This window comes from Diceros bicornis, chromosome 27 (assembly GCF_020826845.1).
Source record: "Diceros bicornis minor isolate mBicDic1 chromosome 27, mDicBic1.mat.cur, whole genome shotgun sequence".
Classification (NCBI taxonomy): Eukaryota; Metazoa; Chordata; class Mammalia; order Perissodactyla; family Rhinocerotidae; genus Diceros; species Diceros bicornis.
This window is the reverse complement of record NC_080766.1, coordinates 19,717,852-19,741,220: the sequence shown is the minus strand read 5'-3', so window position 1 is coordinate 19,741,220 and position 23,369 is coordinate 19,717,852. Positions and strand designations below refer to the sequence as shown.

General features: G+C 43.3%; 1 long non-coding RNA gene across 3 annotated transcripts in view; it reads right to left on the bottom strand.

Moving 5' to 3' along the window:
- Positions 1–1,038: 1,038 nt before the first annotated feature.
- The window catches only part of LOC131392783 (uncharacterized), a 38,519-nt gene continuing 16,188 nt past the window's right edge, over positions 1,039–23,369 (bottom strand). For all 3 annotated transcript variants that reach the window (XR_009215771.1, XR_009215772.1, XR_009215770.1), the window contains exons 3-4: positions 23,158–23,276; positions 1,039–1,089 (exon numbers count right to left, since the gene is read on the bottom strand). This is a non-coding gene — a long non-coding RNA (uncharacterized LOC131392783). The remainder of the gene's footprint in view (positions 1,090–23,157; positions 23,277–23,369) is intronic.

Genomic DNA, 23,369 nt, shown 5'->3' with positions numbered 1-23,369 from the left:
AATATCACCCTCAATGGTGAAAGACTGAAAGCTATCCCTCTAAGAACAGGAACCAGACAAGGATGCCCACTGTCACCACTCCTATTTAACATAGTACTGGAAGTCCTAGCCAGAGCAATCAGGCAAGAGAAAGAAATAAAAGGGATCCAAATTGGAAAGGAAGAAGTGAAACTCTCACTATTTGCAGATGACATCATTTTATATATAGAAAACCCTAAAGAATCCACCAGAAAACTTTTAGAAGTAATAAATGAATACGGTAAAGTTGCAGGATACAAAATCAACATACAAAAATCAGCTGCATTTCTGTACACTAACAAGGAAGTAGCAGAAAGAGAAATTAAGAATACCATCTCATTTACAATTGCAACAAAAAGAATAAAATACCTAGGAATAAACTTAACCAAAGAGATGAAAGATCTGTACACTGAAAACTATAAAACATTTCTGAAAGAAATTGAAGAAGACACAAAGAAATGGAAAGATATTCCGTGCTCTTGGATTGGAAGAATTAACATAGTTAATATGTCCATACTTCCTAAAGCAATCTATAGATTCAATGCAATCCCTATCAAAGTTCGAACAACATTTTTCACAGAAATAGAACAAAGAATCCTAAAATAAAATATAAAATTTATATGGAACAACAAAAGACCCCGAATAGCTAAAGGAATCCTGACAAAAAAGAACAAAGCTGGAGGTATCGCACTCCCTGATTTCAAAATATACTACAAAGATATAGTAACCAAACAGCATGGTACTGGCACAAAAACAGACACACAGATCAATGGAATAGAATCGAAAGCCCAGAAATAAACCCACACATCTATGGACAGCTAATCTTCGACAAAGGAGCCAAGAACATACAATGGAGAAAAGAAAGTCTCTTCAACAAATGGTGCTGGGAAAACTGGATAGCCACATGCAAAAAAATGAAAGTAGACCCTTACCTTACACCATACACAAAAATTAACTCCAAATGGATTAAAGACTTGAATGTAAGACCTGAAACTATGAAACTTGTAGAAGAAAACATAGGCAGTACGCTCTTCGACATCGGTCTCAGCAACATCTTTTCAAGCACCATGTCTGACCGGGGAAGAGAAACAATAGAAAAAATAAACAAATGGGACTACATCAAACTAAAAAGCTTCTGCACAGCAAAGGAAACCATCAACAAAACGAAAAGACAACCTAACAATTGGGAGAAGATATTTGCAAACCATACATCTGATAAGGGCTTAATCTCCAAAATATATAAAGAACTCATGCATCTCAACAACAAAAAAACTACCAACCCAATTAAAAAATGGCAAAAGACCTGAACAGGCATTTCTCCAAAGAAGATATACAGATGGCCAACAGACATATGAAAAGATGTTCAAAATCATTAACTATCAGGGAAATGCAAATCAAAACTACAATGAGATATCACCTCACGCCCGTCAGAATGGCTATAATTAACAAGACAGGAAACAACATGCGTTGGAGAGAAGGGAACTCTCATTCACTGCCGGTGGGAGTGCAAACTGGTGCAGCCACTACGGAAAACAGTATGGAGATTCCTTAAAAAATCAAGGATAGAACTACCATATGATCCAGCTATTCCACTGCTGGGTTTTTATCCAAAGAACTTGAAAACACCAATGCATAAAGATACATGCACCCCTGTGTTCATTGCAGCGTTACGCACAATAGCCAAGACTTGGAAGCAACCTAAGTGCCCATCAAGGGACAGATGGATAAAGAAGATGTGGTACATATACACAATGGAATACTACTCAGCCATAAGAAACGATGAAATCCAGCCATTTGTGACAACATGGATGGACATTGAGGGTATTATGCAAAGTGAAATAAGTCAGAGGGAGAAGGTCAAATACCGTATGATTTCCTTCATTAAGTAGTAGATAATAACAACAATAAACAAACACATAGGGACAGAGATTGGATTGGTGGTTACCAGAGGGGAAGGGGGGAGGGAGGAGGGTGAAAGGGATAATTCAGCACAAGTGTGTGGTGATGGGTTGTAGTTAGTATTTGCGTGGTGAACATGATGTAATCTATGCAGAAATAGAAGTACAATGATGTACACCTGAAACTTATACAATGTTATAAACCAATGTTACTGCAATAAACAAAAAATTAAAAAAAAAAAAAAGTAGAGAACTTTCCCAGGCTGGACGCAGAGGAGAGAGGCAGCAGATGGACACTCAGGGAGATGCCAGAATGAGAAGGAGTTGTCCTGACTTTCCTGTCTCTCAGATGCAGGCAGTGAGTGCAAGGACCAGAGAGAGGCCTCTAGAAGCTCAGTGCAGCCCCAGCTGAAAGCCACAAGGAAACTGAGGCCTCAGCCCTACAACCACAGGGAACTGGGTTCTGCTAACAACTTGGATGAACTTGGAAGGGGATCTTCCTCGAGCCTCCCAATGAAAGCCCAGCTACTGGACATCTTTCAACCTTGTGAACCCAAAGCAGAGAAACCAGTTGAGCCAATCCAGAATTCTGACCAACAGACCCGGGAGATATTAAATGAGTATTGGTTTAAGCCCCTAACTTTAGCCAAATAAGCCACCTTAGTTTTGAGAAGGTCTTAATAAAAACTGAATGATATATATGTTCATAAACATAACACCAAGCATGCGATTTTAAATATATTTTATTTACATGATGTTTCACATATTATGGCTAATAACTAACTAGGTCCCTGCACATGGGCACATTCCCGGTGTTCTCCTGGCAGGTCTGGATAAGGCTCTCAATCGGTGCCAAGTAACTGGGTCATGGGACAGGTACCCATTTTACAAGCGCAGAAGTTGAGGCACCAAGAGGTAGAGTAGCTAACTGGTTAGTGACAGAGCCTGGACTCGAATGCAGGTTTCCATTCTCCAGTTCCTTATCCCACGCTCATTCTAATACCCTGGAGTCTCCCCATGTAATGAATAAACTGGATGGGGGTGGGTAAAGCAGGCCTCCTACTTCTGCTCAGTCTGCTACAGAGAGATGGATTCTGTCTCTCTCTCATCCTGGAGCCACTCACAACAAAGCAAAACGTTCCCTAAGCCTTGTTGTGCTGACTGGAGAGAAACCCCTTTCTCTGGAGACCCAGGCCCATCCAGTTTGTCTTCTGACTCAAATGACTGTCTAAGCAGCCCCACGCTGAAATAACTCCACCCCAAGTCCCCCGACATCCGACTCCTTATCCTTGGTCCATTCACCTGCCAGCAACCAGGCTGTTCTCAGCTTTCTCTGGCCCACCCGCCTCATTCCATCAGCAAATATTTACTGGACTTCTCCTGAGCAGCGGCCAGGATATAATGTTGAATGAAAAGAGACAGGATTCCTGCTCCCAGGTGTCTGGCTTTATGGGACAGAAACAATTTATCACATTAGAGGACGTGTCCTTACATACTGACGGAAAGGGCTATGTTCACATGGAAACAGAGGACACAGCAAGCTGACCGAGACATGGGGTCACGGAAGGCTTTCTGAGGACATGAGGCTTGAGCAGAGAAGCGAGGGCATGAACGAAATGGGCATGAACAAGACAGAGGCACAGCAGGTACAAAGGCCCTGTGGCAGCAGACAGCTTGGCCTCTTGAGGGTCTGGAGGGACCTGACCAGGTGGCTGGGGCACAGAAAGTGACAGGGAGTGCAGTGCAAAAGGAGCTGGAGGGGTAGACAGTTGTGGGGGCTGGACAATAAGCACAAATGGTACAGATAGAGGACATTGTTTGCATTTTCAAAATATCACTCAGGTTTCAGTGAGGCAACTGAACTGCAAGAGGCCCATGGAGGTGAGGGGAGACCAGCTATTGCGGGAGACCCTCCAAGAGACCATGGTAGCTAGGATGGGAGGGAATTATGTGGCCAATTAACCAAATCTGCCACGATCGCCAGGCCCTATAGAAGTGGAACAGGGACTTTAATCAAGGTTTTCTGATTTCAAGTTTGGCACTGTTCCTAACGCCTACTGAATATACATTCGTACTCTCTATTCATCTCTATATATAAGGAAAACAAATAATAAATTCAGTTAATTTTTTGTTTTACCTTTTAATATCTTTTTTAATAACTAAATGTACCACTTAAATAAATAAAATAAAATCATTGACTTATTAGTCATTTCCTTCCGGGTCACATCCTTCTGATGTTTAGCTATTTTGTGACATCAATTTAAATGTGTGTGTGCTTTCTGGAACATGTCCAGAGCAGTACTGTCTTTCACTTTTCTCTTAAAGCCAGAGGAAGACTGAAGTACTAGACAGACGGCTGAAGAGAACTCAGCTGTTCTGTGCTGTTTGGCCTCTTCCACCAATTGCCATGTGATCTGAGAAAAACTATTTATCTGACTTGTATCTCCATCATCAAATCCAGGTTTTGCGAAACTTAAAGATTCTACGTGATTTAAAGACCCTCTTTAAGAAAAATACACGATTACTAATCCAAAATTAAGCATGAAACTGACTACATATTTATAGTGAGAAATGAAATCATAAAAACAATCTTAAAAGCTGACAAATTCAGCAAATATCACAAAATCCTGAATAATAAGATATTTTTATGCTGCCTCGAATACCTCTATAATACTTTCCCCCTACATCTTTGTCTGCATACTCTTTGATAATCTTTTCATATGATGACAATTTTGTAATATTTTCTAAAGGGAACAAAAAGAAAAAAATTTTCTTCCTAGCATGATTAATTGAAATTTGTTTCTCTCTTATTGACAGTTGAGATACATAAAAAAAGCAACCTCACACTCAGTTGTCCTTCCTGTTTGTATTGTTTTTGCCTTACCAACACAGCTATTATAATAAATTCTATTTGTGGGATTCCCATCAAAAAGGAAGAAAGGGGCCAGCCGGCCCTGTGGCTTAGTGGTTAAGTGCGCGCGCTCCGCTACTGGGGCCTGGGTTCGGATCCCGGGCACGCACCGACGCACCGCTTCTCCAGCCATGCTGAGGCCGCGTCCCACATACAGCAACTAGAAGGATGTGCAACTATGACATACAACTATCTACTGGGGCTTTGGGGAAAAAAAGGAGGAGGATTGGCAGTGGATGTTAGCTCAGAGCCGGTCTTCCTCAGCAAAAAAACAGGAGGATTAGCATGGATGTTAGCTCAGGGCTGATCTTCCTCACAAAAAAAAAAAAAGGAAGAAAAATGGTGTGCTTATAATTATATGTGCTACATTAGCAAGTATATTCCTGACTGTAGGAATCTCCACTTTGCCTAGGCTTCAAAAACAACTGAATCCTCTGTGTTTGCAATTTTTTTTTTGCAATTTTTGTATTTTTCTTGCGTTTCATCAATTTTTTAAGACCTCTTTTTAGAGCAGTTTTAGGTTTACAACACCATTGAGAGGAAGGGACAGAGATTTCCCATATACTTCATGCATGCATAGCCTCCCTCATTACCAAACTCACTCACCAGAACACTATATTTTTCATCAAGGATGAACCTATATTGACACATCACAATCACCCAAAGTCCATAGTTTACTTTAGGGTTCACCCTTGGTGTTGAATATTCTGCGGGTTTGGATAAATGTATAGTGACATGTATCCACCATTATAGTATCATACAGAGTATTTTCACTGCCCTAAAAATCCTCTGTGCTCTCTAACTAATCACTCCCCCTCCTTCTCCCCATCCCTGGCAACCACTAGTATTTTTATTGTCTCTATTTTTGCTTTTTCCAGAATGTCATACAGTTGGAATCATATAGTCTGTAGCTTTTTCAGATTGGCTTCTTTCACTTAGTAATATGCATTTAAGTCTTTTCCACGTCTTTTCATGGTCTGCTCACAATTTTACACATCAGATGGCTGGAAAAATTTCCTCCAAACTACCTTCTAACACCCTTCATTTCAAGCTTTCTTTCTTCTCTACTGTCCACAGAGCCAGGCGCCACAGGAATTGGAGATTGAGTCAGGGGAGAGGGGCACCACGTCTGGAAAGCTACTCTAGCCCGGAACAGCTAGCAATAACTTAACCATACACGGAAGTGACCTAGACCCCCTAAGTATATCCCACTACACCCCATCTAAACGCAGTCTCACCTAAACTTCCCTCGGCCAGGTGCCAAAAAATGCCCCAGTGTCGCCCAACATGAGGTGAAGCAGGATGGAAGAGAAGTCAGGAGAAGTCAGAAAGGAAAGAGACAGGGCTGGCCCCGTGGCTTAGCGGTTAAGTGCGTGCGCTCCGCTGCTGGTGGCCCGGGTTCGGATCCCGGGCTCCCACCGCTTCTCCGGCCATGCTGAGGCCGCGTCCCACATACAGCAACTAGAAGGATGTGCAACTATGACATACAACTATCTACTGGGGCTTTGGGGAAAAAGAAAGAAATAAATAAAATTATAAAAAAAAAAAAAAAAGCAAGGAAAGAGACAGCAGTAATCTGAAGATGTGGTTCCTTTTTAAAGTTTACAGAAATATGTGACAATGTAATCACATTGTTAGGGCCCGTCCCAGAGCCTTGGAATGAGCCTGTGTTAGTGAAATGCCCTGAAACTTAAGCTTTATTTGCTTCACAATAAATCTGCCTCCTTTTGCTCACAGGTAAAATAGAGATAATATTGGACTAGCTTGTTGAAAGGACTGAGTGGGGAGGATATACGTAAACACCGTGAAAACGAAAGGCTCCTGGGAAAGTAGATACAGTGCACTTGACACAGGGAGCTTTGTGGAGGATCCAAACCTATCACCTCAGTGAATGTGAAAATGAGTATCTTTCTGATTTATTTCCATTTGTTTTCTTTTTTTTCTTTTATCCTCACTTTTACATATAATTCGGGTGTCTCCTCCCCCCACCTTGCTTATATTTTTTCTTTTTCCAATGTTTTATTTCTCGTTTGTTCTATTCCCTCTTTTTTCCCTCCCTCCAGTCCCTCTCCTCCCACTCAACGCCCAGTTCCTGTGGTTTGTGTCCACTTTTGGAGCCAGAAAGTTGGCTTTTTTAAAGTTGGCAGAAAGAGCCTTAGCTTTTTCTAAGCTGTCTTCCATATCTTGAAAACCAACGGATGCTGGGATAGCCATCAATCTAGGAGAGGCAGGCAGCCACATGATGCCTCCCTCTCCAGATGGGGTTTCAGGGTGACCCTGTCTGATCACCAGGTTCGACTTATAAAATACAGCCACTGATGAAATTCATGGCAGGCACGATGTGGGGCAACAGCATGATGGATGGGCCAGCGATGATGGATAGCTCCTCTCTTATTCTTAGCCCATGAATTTTGGTTCTGAGTTTCCTCCAGCAGGGATTGAGGTGTCTCAGAGATAAGATAACAATGCTCATGGGCTCTGGGCTTATTGCCTGTTTAGGGATATCACCCTCATTATTCAGGAAAGCAAATTATTACTGACAATGTAAGGTTTCAGTCCATTTCAGTGGTTTTTAAATTAAACAGACGGTCTGGCATATGGATCAAGAATCCTAGCACAGTAAAAAATTCTCTTCTAAAGTATGGACAAAACATGGAATTAAAGTAAAAGAGAAGATTTATATATAGAAGCTTAATAATTCCCCTTGTCGTTTGTTTGTTCCTTTTGGGAAATAACTAATACAGCTTCCCATAATCTTAATCCTGCATGGTTGCTTTTTATTTTTTTTTAAATAGATGACCCTTTTTTAGTATTAGGAAATGAATCAGAAATCTGAATACAAAAAAACTGGGTGACTTTAATATGCCTGCTAACATTATCTCATTAATCCTCATAGTGCTTCTGAAAGATGCATGCAATGTATTTTTATCACCATTTTACAGAATGTGAAACTAAGATATCCCAAAGCTCTTTAACATACTTAAGATCACACAGTGGCTCAGTAATATAGACAGAAATAAAGGCAGCTCTTCTAACAAGAGAGGCTCTGACAATTAATCAGAAGCACAGCAAGTCTGCTCTTTGATGACCAGAAATTTCATCGGAAGCCGCATGCTGATTTGAGCAGGAATAAAGTCATCACAGTTGGTGATTTTATATCTTTAGGAGATTCACAGTCCAAAAACCTGTAATATAACATGCAGCCCCAGCTTAGATCTGGTACATCACAGCAAAGATATGTACCAAGAAAAATTCTTATAAAGAAAGTCTTATTCTCCCTCGCTTATCTCATTTATAAAATTCAGAAGCCATTCCTATGGAAAACAGAATCCATAAACCCTAGTCAAAAAAGAAGTTGCAATGCAGAGTTCAAGATTTTGTAAGAAGACAGTTGAGCATCTTGGAAATTGGATTCAGTTACTTCCTTGGGCTTCTGGTTCCTGGTCCTGGAACTGACACTGCCAGGTATAAATAATATAACAGCCACATCTACACGGAATAGATGTAGCAAAAATCACCCCCATACCCCAGTACTTGGCTTAGCCTGATGAGCAGGTATTTAATATGTAATTATTGACTATGAAGGGAGAGGATATGCGAATAATCAGTGATATTCAAATTTGCTGCTATCACTCTGCCCCAACATGTTTCCACCTGCAGATGAAGTTCCTGGAGTATTTCAAGTTCTTTCTACTACCTAACAGCTTTTCCACCCAAGAGATCTCTTCCATCTACCGTCAACAAAAAGAATCTCCCATCTCTATGAATTCCAAGGTTTTACATTTGTAACTGCCATCATGTCACTTTAATTGAACAGATAACCACTAATTCAGTGGTTTTCCACCTTTACTGAACATAATAATCACGGGGTGCATGTTAAACATAGATTCTCAGACCTCCAGCAATTTTGATTCAGATGGGAGGGCAGGACTCAGCACTTAAACAAGAATTCCAGAGGATTTTGATACAGGCATTCCAAGGACCACTCTTAGAGGGGGGAAAAAAAAACACAAACTTCTTTATAATGACCCTAATCACAGGTAAAGAAATGGAAGTTCAGAAAAGTTTCTCACCCAAGGCAACTCATTCATTCCATCATTCAGTCATTTGACAAACACTTATTGTGAGTATAGATGCTCAGGCACTACCGGTTTGTGCAGAATTGGAGCCTGGTCTAGTCCCCAATCCATTGTTATTTCTACTCTGCCTGCTGCCAGATGTTATGAAAGTTCCAAACAATACATGAGACTGGCTGGGGATGGACTCAGGAAAGACTTCATGAAGCAGGCAGAATTAGGATAGAACTCCAGCTGTCAAGTTGAAGAGAGGGGAACTGGACCAGCAAAGATAGTGATAATGGTACCATGGCTGTGTCCAGAACCACAGGTTGCAACGAGAGGACCAGATGAGTGAGACAGAGAAGGCACAAGGGTAATATAGCTCAGGGACCCCCGTCAGCATATTTCAGGAGACCTCAAAAGCTTGTCTTCTGGGCAGTTCTCATTGCCACATTCAAGTTTGTTGGGATTCCCATTGGGTACAGGAGAATCTTGCCATCAGTGATGTGAGCCCTCCCTACCCAGGTACCTTCAAGTCTCCAGTGTCAGAAGCCTTGTTCTGAACACCTCTCTTCCCCCAGGCTTTCCTCCTCACTAACACCTTATTTATGCAGAAGGATGGGGAATGAGATGGAAAGGGCTGCATATAAAAACCAGACAAGAAGTGTAAATATGACCTAGGATAAGTCCTCAGGATGCTGGGGTCTCATGAGGGAGAAGAGAAACACTAATCAAGATGTGCAAGCATGCAGTGATTCCTCAGGGCACTTTGGTTCTCAGCCCGGGCTGCATATCAGAACCACCTAAGGAGCTTGTAAAAAAATACTGATGCCTTGGTGCCCACGGACCAATGTAATCAGGAGCTCTAGGGTGGAGTTCAGGCATCAGTACCTTTTAAAAGCTCATTGGGTGGTTCTGATGTGCATCCTGGGTTGCGAACCACTGATCTAAAAAGGCAGAGCTTAAAGATAACAAATGCAACGTAAATGCGCTAGAGCCAATGAGTTGAGATGCACGTGGACTCAAATAGAGTAATTTCAACCTGTGACTTGGAGCGGAATGCCCTTGGAGTGGCATCTTCTGAGCAAGGTCAGACTTCTGAAGCTCTCTGTCCTTGAGGAGAGATACATCCCCCAAGTGGTAAATGACCTGTGTCATCCACTCCATTCTGAAGGAGGGAAGGCGACCCCAAACACCACTGCTTTTAACCTTCTATTTCCCAGCCTCTTCATATTCCTTTCTACAAGGTATGGCTTAGACGGAAAGGACTATAATCCAAGAGAAAGAGAAAAAAGGGAGAAAACGTAGAGAAAGGTATGGCACTTTCCATACCTACTCATCTAAGGGAAAAAATCTTTGAACTCCAAATATACATCCTGATGCATGTCTAGGGAGATAACAGAAAGAGGTCTTAGACACTTAATTTCTTAATGAAATTTGAATAACATTTAATTGTTAACACTTTTTGGAACATTCAGTTGTAGCATTTATGAAACAACTATGAAGAAAATATCACTGTCCTGGTCAGAGACTGAGAATGCCATACACTTGATGATCTCGTGATTTAATGCCATGTAATAGATCAACCCAAACTGTAGCAGCTCAAAGCAATACTCATTTTATAATATCTTAAGATCTTGTATATCAGGAATTCAGGCAGGGCTCAGCTGGGTGATTCCTCTGCTCCCTGTGGCACTGGGTGAAGTTGCTCAGGGTATTCAGCTGGTGGATGGGCTGAACAGAGGGTCTAACACGGCTTCATGCACGCCTGGCACCTGGGCAGGGATGACTGGCAGGCTGGGCTCAGCTGGGGCCACTGACCAGAGCGCCTATGCTGGACTCTTCACACGATGCTCTCAGCTAGTTGGACTTCTTACATAACTCAGTGCTCCTGGAAAAAGTTTTCCAGGAACAAGGAGATGGAACCTGCCAGTTTCTTAAGGGCTGTGCCAGGCAACCTGTACAATATCATTTCTGCCATTTGCCACTGGTCAAAGCAATCACTGAGTCACACAGTTTCAAGGCAAAGGGACGTAGACACTCCTCTCTCCCCTACAACCTCTTGATGGGAGGAGAGTCAAAGAACTGGTAGCCATCTTTAATGTGCCACATCTGGCAAGGCTCCCCCAATGTAGTACTTCTTGGGGCACCCATATCTGCAAATTGGGCAGGTCAACATAGGCTGTTGAGACCCACAGAAAGGTACAAGAGGTCTGCCAGGGGCCAGCACGGTGGTGCAGTGGTTAAGTTAGGTGCGCTCTGCTTCAGTGGCCTGGGGTTCTCAGCTTCACAGGTTCGGATCCCAGGTACAGACCTAGACCACTCATCAAGCCGTGCTGTGGCGCCGTCCCATATACAAAACAGAAGAAGATGGGCACAGATGTTAGCTCAGGGACCATCTTCCTCACCAAAAAATAAATAAATAAATAAAATAAAAATCTTCACTTTATATTAAAAAAAAAAAAACAGAGTTCTGCCAGACAAAGAGGGGTGGGAAACATTGAAACCAATGCCAGGAAGAAGATGTAGGAACGTGAAGAGAAAGAGGCTGCAGCCGAATATGTAATCATTGGTTTATGACACTCATGCTGGTGACAGGAACCCCCTCTGAGAAGAAAGGACAAGCAGAGGTGGGCAGAGGTGATCAAGACAGGTAAGTGTGATACTATGAAATGTCAATTATACTGTCTTCTGATCCTGCTGGTGAGGAAACCGGGGATTGCAATTCTTTTCAGGAAATGAGGGCTCTGAAAAATGGAAAGATTGTATGAAGTAAGAGTAATAACCTTTAAAGATTTGTTAAAAATGATGAAAGCTTTCCTACTTGGGAACTTAATCAAGTAACTTTAACATGCTCTAGGGAAATTTTAACCATTTTTACATACTTTTTTCCCTTCTACACGTACTGGATGTGTGTGAGCCACCCCGACTGCCCTTTAATACAAGGTACTCATCTTTCCATCTGCTGAGAGTGTTGGTGGCCGATCCATGGTTCTCAGCTGGGCTCTTCCCTGGGAATCACTCTGCTCTGAAAAGAGCCACCTCGGCCAGTGAGCAATGCCCATCTAATTGCTTGTCTTTTTCACGGGATCAGCTGATACCTTTTTGATGAATACACTGCAGTTCCATTCCTCCCTGTGTGCAATCTTACCTTCTTCTCTCCTCCATAAGGATGAACTCAAGCACACTCCTCAAAACGTTTTTGCATACAAATCTCCATCTCAGTGTTTGTTTCCCACAAAACTAAACCAAAAATATAAGTATAGCAGCAACTGAGGCAGCAACAATAATGAAAGGAGCCTGCGTCTACTTTGAAAGCCCTGGGAGTGACCTGTCGAGACTGAATCAGCCACGCAGGGCACTTGCCAGCTACACTGCCCCCATCAGGGAAGCCTCAGAATGGCAACCACACCACCAAGAGAAACGGCTCTGAACGCTTCCTGAGGATGAGCCTTGTTCTCTATTCCATGCAGCTGTGTGCTGGCAAACTGGCTCTGTGGGAAAAAAGAGCCCTGATTTGTAGCCTTTGCCAATTTCCATAGTGTAAATACTCCTACCTGGGCTGATTTCAGGCTATCAACTCTTTAACAACTGGGCTCATCAAATTTCTAAATATTTCACTATCAGCTCTGGAGGACCAGTAGGAGCCACCTCCAGCACACCACTGCATGTGAGCATACTGTCCTGCTCAGACCTGCTTGGACCAGCATGAGCACCAAACTCACAGGAAGCAAATCCGGTACAGGCCTGTCAGGGGCCTAGGCTTGTTGTGACATGAGAATCAGAAAAAGATAATAGTGATTAAGCAAAGCAATCAAATCCCCTCTGGGTGAATATCCCCTCTGGGTGAATATGAAGGCAAAGTATACAGAGAATGAGAGCAACAGACACCAGGGAATAAAAGCCAAGAAGGCAGACGCAGCGATACCACAGGGAAAGGAAACGGCAGAAACTATGAGCAAGCAGTTGGTAGTGAAAGGTAACCAAGTGGTGGCAATAACAGAAACTGAAAGATACTCCAAGCGATACAAAGCCAGGAAGAGTAGCTGAGCTGTCTTAGTGGTGGGGCCACACAGTACAGAGCAATCAACCCACACTATTGACACAGCGACAAGGGCTGGCTGCATTTAACCCCAGACAGCAGTGCAGAGCTCTGCTGTCTGAGTGGACTGCCTATCCGGCTGAGATCCCCATCTCCCTTATTTTCACATATAGCCTTACAAGTTATTTGAAGTAATCAGAGAGAATCTCTGTTGCTTGCAAAAACGCGAGTTTATTAACCCCAGGTCACCATCTGAGCTGAACAGCCACAAGGCAGAAACAAACTCAGAGTGTGTGTACAAAGGTTGTTGACATCATCGGGGGCAATCCAAAATAGAAGCAGCAGGATTCCTGTGACAACAAGGGAAAGACAAAGCCATTTTCTTCTGAGTGTCTAAACATCCACTGGGGCAGCATAATTAAGTCACTCCTTTACTCTGCTAGTGAAGGGAAAGAATGCTAGGGACTTGGGTATCACTCGTTCATTCATCCAACAAATATTTAATGAGTGTCTATTCTGAGAGCCTCACGCTGTGTTGGGCTCTGGGGATACAACCGTAATCAGAAACAGACACAGACCCTTCCTTGTGGAGCCTATAGTCTAGTGGGGGAGATAAATATTTGATCAAAACAATGTCCACAGAAAACACAGAACTTGACTGTGCTAAGTGCTAAAGAGAGGCATCTGGTTCCATGAGACTTCACAGTGGTGTTGAGGGGATCTGGCTTAGCTGGGGAGATCAGAGAATTCCCTGAGAAGCGATACTGAATTGAGATCTGAACAATGTGTTCAAGTGAAGAGAGGAGGAAAGAGTATTGAGGAAAACCAGGGACAGCTTGTGCAAAAGCATCTGCAAAGGGGTCATGGGGACTGATAGACCTTTGGATTCAAAGCAGAGCCCTGGACCAGAAGCATCGAATCACCTGGGAGCTGGTTAGAAATGCAGAATCTCAGGCCCCATCCCAGATCAAATTAATTGGAATCTGCATTTTAACAAGATTCCCAGGTGATCTGTACACATTTTAAAATTTGAGAGATTGAAAGAAGACCAATGTGGCTACACCTAAGAAAGCGAGGGGTAGGGCACAGTAAGAGCCGTGGCTGGGAGGGCAGGGAGAGCCCAACACCCAGAGCTTCACTGACCAGGATTAGGAGTTTGGTTTTATTCTGAAAGTATTGGGAAGTCATAAGTGTTTTAAGTGTACGTTTGTGGAGGGGAGGTAGGAGGGAATCTAGTCGCAATGTGGAAACTTATTAGACAGGAGTAGAATCAAATGTGATTTGCAATCAGAAGGCAATTACAATGGTCCAAGCAAGAGAATGTAAGAGTTTGGGCTCCGGAGTTGGAGGTGGAGTTGGAAAGAAGTGAATGGATCTGAAACATATTCAAGAAATAAAGTCAACAAGACACGATGATGGTTTGGATTTGGGGAGGAGGGTGATAAAATAGAGGATGCTTTCAGACTTATATAAATGATTTTCATGGTCTTTGCTGATGTTTACTATCATATTCACAGTGCCAACAGTTATGCTGAGCAGGTGCCCAATATTTGTTGCATAAATGAATGATTGAACTGAATGGAAAGTCTGAGGTATAGTTTTAGGGAAGATCACGATTTTGGCTTTAGAATTGTAGCCGAGGATTGTTGTGTGTTGAATTGTGTCCCCCAAAAAGATATGTTAAAGTCCTAACTCCCAGTACCTGTGAATGTGCCTTATTCAAAAATAGTGTCTTTGCCGATGTAATCAAGTTAAGATGCAGTCATATTTGATTAGCGTGGGCCCTAAATCTAATGACTGGTGTCCTTATAAGGAGAGAGAGATTTGGAGAAACACAGACACACGCATAGACGGAAGACAGCCACGTGAAGATGGAAGCAGAAATTGAAATGATGTATCTACGAGCCAGGAATGCTGATTGCCAACAACCACCAGAAGCTAGAAGAGAGGGGCATGGAACAGATTCTCCCTCAGAGCTTCCAGAAGGAACCAACCCTGCTGACTCCTGGATTCCAGACTTCTAGCCTCCAGAACTGAGAGAATAAATTTCTGTTGCCTTAAGCCTCTCAGTTTGTGATATTTTGTTACGGCAATCATAGAAAACTAATACAGGGATGCCTTTCTGATATTCAAGAAGAAATGTTTATAAGTGGTTTGAAATTTGGATCTAAAACTGAGCAATTACCCAGTGAAAGCACTTAGCTAGAACCTCCTATTATTAAGACAAATACCCTTGCTTATATCCCTTTTAACACTGTGCCCACCTTTGTTGTAAAGAACAGTCTATGAGATCTCAAGTACGCCTTTGGAAATCTGAGAGTTGAGAAAAGAAAGACATAAAAGAAAAGGAAACGTTACAAAGAAAACAAGACGTGGTAGAGAGCATTGAGAAAGCTGTTCTACAGGAGGGCTCCAGCTTCTGTTTCAAGGGACAGAGGATACTTTTATGATGTTTGAGACTGGTGTGTTATCTAATTACCTGGCTCAGTAGCTGCCCAGAAGTCTCTCAAAGATTTTCTCTAGTTCAATCATCACTTTTTAAGAAGGGCTGGGAGATAACCTTTCTGGGCCTTTCATGGGATATAAACATCATTATCAATTCCCTATAACAGTCTAAAGGTCATCTTCATTTATCATGCACCAGTCTTCTTCGCAGGTATCAGAGATCAAATTGTTCTAACAGGCTCATCATCAGTGTTGTTCTATATACAGCACAGCCTCTAGAATAACTGGGCCTTGAGCCCAGAGAAGACTGACTGACTGGGAGCTTGAACTACTTGGGAATCTCATTGTTCATCCTGCCTGGGTTTCTCTCGGTTTCTGTGTACAGCAGGTGGCCCAATCCTTCTCCAGAGCTGGCCAAGAGGAATCACCCTAGGCTGGTCCTAAAGGGTGTTTGACTTTGAGCAGAATTATGAATTAATGTGAGCCACCAGAGGGCAAGGAACAACAAAGACATTTCACATACAGGTAGTTTCAAATGATTCATGCTCCAAGAGTTCACATCTAGTTCTGTCGTTCAGGACTTGAAACCGGGGGTTCCAAGTTAGTCCACCTAATGTAGCCAAACTCACTGAATGAGGCTAACCTGAAAAATGATTACTGTATGAAACTCTATCCAGAGCTCCCTTTTAGAATTCCTGGAACAAACGGACCTGACGGCCAAATCAAAGAGTCCTCTCCCTTCTTCCTTGATCCTATGCCTACCCACCTGCTGCGCAATCAGAAGTAAATATTTCCACAACTCTAAGCCAAATCAAACAAAAATCCTCTAAGCAATACACAGAGATGGGCTTGTGCAGTAGGCAACTCCAGGTGGTCAGGAAGAAATGGTCAAGGGGGTTCTGGCCAGACCTCTCTCTCCTGCTGAATTCTTACCTCTCTCCCGGGCTCTTCTTACTGCCAACTGCTTAACTAAACTTTTGTGCTACACGGATCCTCTCTGCAGGCCTAGCCATGAACCAAAACCTTGTTTCCCCCTTTCCCTCATCAAAGCAAGGGCAGATAAATATTGCTAAAAGAGAACTTTAACAACAACAGAAACTAAAATAAAAGAAAGTGCAAAAGCATGAGTAAATGTTCAGTTTACATGTCACCGCCCAAGTGGCCCATGGATTAGGGAACAGACTGATATTAATACCTAGGAAGTAACTGTCACTCGTGTGGCTAGCATACAGCACAGGAAGTGTTCCTGCCCTCCTCTTTCCTCAGCCGGGGAGGGTGAAACTGGCCTCCCTACCCCTACTTCTTGCTACTGAATCCATGCCAGCGATGAGCTAGCTCACCAGGCTCACTAAAGCAAGACTGTCACATGGACTGGAGCAGACAGAAGAGAGGAGTAAATCATTCAAGACTTTGATCTCTGCTCTGATCAGAAGTGTTTAGTGTCACTAAGCCAATTAAGGGGGTAGTGAGAATTTTGGAAGTTGAGAGCTAACCCTGGCAATGGGCTGCACTTCTGCTTTCCTTCTTGTCCTCTTTATGGGTGGCTGGGGCTGAGCAGCCAGTCCTCCTGTCTCTCCAGATCTGGACTTTGAGGGGAAAGGGAAGGAGAACCTGAAGCAGGCTCACACTTGCTCAGCAGGCAGTGAGAGCATGGCTCCCAGCCTTTGAGACAACCTAAGCCATTTCTTGGAGAAGTGACCAGAGATTCTTTAGCCTGGAGCAGTGGTGCTGTCTTTGAAAACTCTGCCTGGTTGCAGCTCCTCAGCTCAACTGATCTGTACTGGGGAAGGGATGTGAACTGTGGGGAACTAAGAGAACAAAGATAACACAAGTGTAGCAAAGATAAGCAGTCTTCACTACCCCCCACCTATTTCCTGTACACAGTGTCCATGAAGGCTTAAGTGGAACAATACCAGCAGAGGGAGAGAACTGAGGGGGAGGAGAGAGAAAAGGAGGAGGAGGAGGAGAAAGAAAGAAGAGGAGGGAGGCAGAAGATGGTGAGGTGATTGAAGAGGAAAATAATGAGGCTTCCAGAGCTAACCCCTCCCTGGCTTCCCCAGCGCAGATCTCCTGCTCCCTGCAGCCCAGGTCTCTGATGATTATCTCCCACTGCAAGCTCTTGCCTGACCCTATTCCACAGTCAGAGAAATGAGGTTACTTACCCATAGCCTCCCTGTGATATGTCTCCGAATTAACTCAACTCCTAGGACAGGGCCTGATGACCAAGTAAGAGGAGCTGTACTCCACAGCTGCCAGCTGGCTAAGATGTTTTTTGCTACTAAACAAACCCTAGACTTGGTATCATTTGTTTTCCTATCAAATATTTTATCCAGCTGTGGCCTTCTGCCTGACTCTCCTTGTTTCTGACTGATTGTTTTCCTAATACTCCATGTTCATGGCAGCACTGTTCACAGCAGCCAAGACATGGAAGCAACCTAAATGTCCCCTGATGAATGAATGAATAAAGAAAATGTGATTTTATATATATATATAACTATTATTCAGCCTTAAAAAAGAAGGAAATTCTGTCATACACTACAACATGGATGAACCTTGAGGACATTATGCTTAGTCAAGCCAGTTACACAAGGAAAAATACTGCATGATTCCACTTATATGAGATATCTAAAGTAGTAAAACTCATAGAAACAGAAAATAGAATGTAATCACCAGGGGCTGGAGGGAGGGGAAAATGAGAAATTGTTGTTCAATGAGTAGAATTTCAGTTTTGCAAGATGAAAAAGTTCTAGAGATCTGTGGCACAACAATATGCATATAGTTAACACTACTGTATTACACTCTTAAAAATGGTTAAGATAGTAAATTTTATGGTATGTGTTCTTTACCACAATTTTAAAAAATGGGAAACAATCCAAGTGTCCATCAACAGATGAATGGATAAACAAATTATGATATACACATATAAGGGAATCTTACTCAGCCGTAAATAGGAATGGAGTACTGATACATGCTACAGCCTGGATGAACCTTGAAACCACTATGCTAAGTGAAAGAAGCCAGACCATAAAGGTCATATATTGTACGATTCCATTTATAGGAAATATCCAGAATAGACTAATCCACAGAGACAGAAATCAGATTAATGTTTGCTAGGGGAGCGGGGAAGTGGAGAACGGAGAGTAACTGCTTAGTGGATATGGGGTTTCATTTTGGGGTGATGAGAATATTTTAGAACTAGATACAGGTGGTGGTTGTGATGCCAACCCTGGTATCAGTTTCCCTACGTTAAACCCAGCATATATGGGGTTAAAACCAAAAGCACTCATCCCCTTTCTCTGCTTGTCTCAGTTACATTCATATGTAAATACCAGTTTTTTTTAAACCTTTGTATCCCTGAACTTCACAGGGCAAATAGAAGTTATAGAAGTTACAAATTGTTAAAAGCCCAGCTGGCCTCATTAGTTTTGGCTAATTACTGGTTATTGAGGTTTGTTACAGGGAAACTGATATCCAGAGAATATCAAGAAGCTGAAGCTCCCCAGACCCCAACTCCTTGGCTTCCTGGCACCAGGATTCGCCACTCATCACGGAGGCAAACAACCAAGGACACCCACCTGCGGATTCCCTTATCTGGCCACCCCCTCCCTGCAAGCAGCTTCACAAGGCCAAACTCAGGCTGGTGGGAAAGCGCCAACCAGCAAGGCCACAGGCACCCCCTCCCTACAAGCAGCTGCATTATTGGCAACCTTTAAAACCCCCTGCCTCCTGTCTTTTGGGGAGACGAGACAAATTTGAGAACTTACTCTCGTCTCCTGGCCCACGTCACCTGAAATAAAAACCCTTTCCTTGCCATGAGCCTGGTGTTCCAGTTTTTACTTGGCCCCTCCTGTGTGGTGAGTAAAGAACCCGTGTTTGTATCCAGTAACAGTTGCGCAACATTGTGAATGTACTAAATGCCACTGAATTGTCCACTTTAAAATAGTTAATTTTTAAAAATCTTTTTCTTCTTTTTTTTTGCAGGCGAAGATTCTCCCTAAGATAACATCTGTTGCCAATCTTCCTCCTTTTTTCTTCTTTTGTCCCCCACAAAGCTCCAGTACATAGTTGTGTATAGTTGTAAGTTCTTCTGGTTCTTCTATGTGAGCCGCTGCCACAAGCTGGCTACTGACAGATGAATTATGTTCCGCACCCGGGAACCGAACCCAGGCTACCAAAGCGGAGTGCATGGAACTTTAACTGCTAGGCCATCAAGGCTGGCTCTAAAATAGTTAATTTTATGTTATGTAAATTTCACCACAATAAAAAAAAATAAAACATTTTAAAAAGCAAAAATATATATTTAAACAGAGCTCTTGGGCCAACAACTTCCTACTATCTAACTAGATTAAATAAGACTATTGGGACCATCCACTATAAATCCCTTCAGGTTTTCTTGTGTGTGTGTGTGAGGAAGATCAGTCCTGAGCTAACATCCATGCCAGTTCTCTTTTTGCTGAGGAAGACTGGCCCTGAGCTAATATCCGTGCCAATCTTCCTCCCCTTTATGTGGGACGCTGCCACAGCATGGCCTGACAAGCGGTGCGCGCCTGGGATCTGAACCCCAGGCTGCCAGCAGCGGAGCGCATGCACTTAACCGCTACGCCACAGGGCCGGCCCCCCTTCAGTTTTAAACACTTACCACCTTGCACGCAAATATGTGGACATCCACACTTCTACTACCTCATTTCATGCTAAGAGAATGAGGTGTCCTTCCCATTTAAAGATAACTCCTCCAAATACCTCCAGTCTTTCTTCCAAGCTCTCATTCTTCTAAATTTCCCTTTTCTCTTAAATATTCAGTCTCTTCCTTTCTATTCTTTTCTTCCCACCCTAAAAAAATATTCCACTAACCCTGTACTCTTCCCTACAATTTGTCTCCTTCCATTCTCTGCTAAGTTTCTCAAAGAGCAGTCAACGTTCACTTTCTGCTTCAATTTACCTCCCCAAGGTCACCAATGACTCCATACTATCAACTCTAATGAACATATTTAAGTCTTTATTACAAAAACAATTCCCTTGATTTCTTTCCGTGTTTCTTATGTTGATACTGTTATCTCCATCCACTTTAAAAATATTCTTGTTCCCAAGGGCTCATTCTTAGCCCACTCATGCTGCATACTTTCTGTGTAATTTCAGCCACTCCTGTGGTTTTAGCAACCATCTACATAATGATGATGAGTCTCTAATCTGTATCTCTGATTGAGACTTCTCCTCAAAGCTTCAGACACATATACCCAATTTCTTATGCAACATTTCCACCTGGATGCCCCATGGGACCCTCAGATTCGGCATGTCTAAAATAACACATCAACTCTCATACAAAGCTTTCTCCTTCTGTAGCACCCCACATCCACCCAATTAGCTAAGTCAATAACCTGACTCACCTTTGAATCTTTGTACTTCCTCACTATACTCTCTCCTTTTAAAGTATTTTAGAAATCACCTAATTTTGCTAATTATACCTCCTAATTTCTCAGAATTATAGATCAAATGATGAGATTATGTCACTCCCTGCTTAGAACTCTCCAATGGCTTTCCTTGTTTTTTTTTTTTTTTTTGTGAGGAACATCAGCCCTGAGCTAACATCTGATGCCAATCCTCCTCTTTTTTTCTGAGGAAGCTTGGCCCTGAGCTAACATCCATGCCCATCTTCCTCCACTTTACGTGGGACACTGCCACAGCATGGCTTGCCAAGCGGTGCGTTGGTGCGCGCCCGGGATCCAAACCTGCGAACCCCGGGCCGCCACAGCAGAGCGCGCGCACTTAACCGCTTGCGCCACCGGGCCGACCCCTCCAAGGGTTTTCCATTCGACTTGGCATAAAATGAAAATTCCTCCCACACCCAGATTCCCACCCAGGTACTGAAGACCTATCTGCCCCAGGGCCCCCAGCAGCCTCCCACAGAAGGAGGGGATGGCAAGACCAGCCCAGCCAAAGCCATACTGGTGGTTCCTGGCCTGAGCCCCAGTGCCCACGAAACAACCCCTACTTCTAGTGGCAACGCAGCAGCCCCGCGGACCCAGGCAGCCCACAGCCCCGCAGACCTCAGGCCCCATCAACAGTGGGGACCCCACCACCACCACGCTGGAGCGATTCCAACTCAAAGGACAACCAGAGCTGCCAGTTTTCCAACTGACCCAGCAACCCTCCCTGTCCCATAATTCATAACATCAAAACACCAGCTTTTCCTCCTCCTTTTCCTTGAGACTCAGGAGGGCCAAAGCAACAGTCTTTTGCTGTTTTTCCTCTCTCCCCTACCAAGTGTTAAGGGAAAGGCTCCATCCGTATTGTTCAGAGGCACCATCTCTCTCCCTTAAATCAGGCTGAGAAGGAACCAGCCAGCTCTTACCTCCTCCTGGTTGTTTTTCCTTTCTCTCTCTTTTTTTTTTTTTTTTTGAGGAAAATCAGCTCTGAGCTAACATCCATGCCAATCCTCCTTTTTGCTGAGGAAGACTGGCCCTGAGCTAACATCTGTGCCGATCTTCCTCCACTTTACGTGGGACGCCGCCACAGCATGGCCTGACAAGTGGTGCGTTGGTGCGCGCCTGGGATCCGAACCCCGGCCGCCAGAAGCAGAACGCGCGCACTTAACACTATGCCATGGAGCTGGCCCCCTCCTCGTTGTTTTTCTTCCCCACCCCAGTTTACTTCTTGTGTCCCCTCTACCCCCTACCTCTAAAGCCATTTTATGGACTGTCATGTGCCACCTGAGCCTCCAGTAAAAACAAAACCAGGCAAAAAAAAAAAAGAAAATTCCAAGGCCCCACATAAACTTCCCTCCCTCCCTCTCCACCCACATCTCCTACAGCTTGGCCCCTCTGTTACTGGGCTCTAGCCACATCGTGTCTCTTTCTGTTCCTCAAACACTCAAGCTGATTCATATCTCCAAGTTTGCCACTTGAGGTTTCCTCTTCCTGGAAAGGTTTCCTGCCAGCTCTTTGCATGGCTGGCCCTTTCCTCATATTCACTTCTCAACACAAAACATAACACATCTGAGACCACTACTCTGAGAGCCAACACAACTCAACATACCTGAGAGCTCTAATCCTGCTCCACCATCCTCAATAAGCAGACCCCCTCAGACACATCATCACTTTTATTTTCTTCAAGGCACTTATCACTACTTGAATCATCTGATTTGTGTACTTCCTTGTTGTCTGATTCCTTTGTTACATAAAGCATTTTGGAAATATTGTATTTGTTTCACTTGTTTTGGGGCCCATCTCCCCTACTAGAATTTAAATTTTATGAGAACTAGCATCTGGTATATATCTTACATAGCCAGCTCCAGTTCCCCTTCTGGCAGGTCATGGATTCCTCCCTCACCCTCCTGGCCTGACACTGCTGATGTCTCAGCATGCTTTATGCCTGGTCTTGACTGAAATATATCAAAGAAAGGGAGAGAAAGACAAAAAAACTCTCTCCGTTCACCTTCTGAGAGGAGTCTGGAGCTCCTAGTTTCTGAGTGGTGCTAAAAGTATCTTGGCGCTCACATTGGTAGCACCATATTCACATAAACACTCTGTGATTCAACATTTATTAAGCATCTTCTATGTGCCTTGTACTATCTTAAAGGTTGAGTGGGTTACACTGGTAAATTCAGCACTATCTCTGGCCTACAAGAGCTCATATTTTTATCAGGGAAGACACACAAGCAACTGTAATGGTGGTGATCAACTATCTTAGATTATCTGAGATAATTCTGATTGTTGGATCATGTGTCCTGGTTTGCGCTTCAGAATATCTTGACCTTGTCACTATAAACTTAACATGATAAATACTTACCAATGGTATGAACAAAGTTCTTCGGGAACATAAAAGAAGCAATTAATTCTGCTGGTGGGATCAGAGGAAACTTCACAAGAGATCCAATGGATCTTGATGTAACTACAGGATTTTTCCACCTGGAGAAGACAGCATACAAAGCAAAGAGAAAAATATGAGCAAATGTAGAGAAGTGAGTGGGATCAAGTACTAGGGAAAAGAGAAAAAACTCC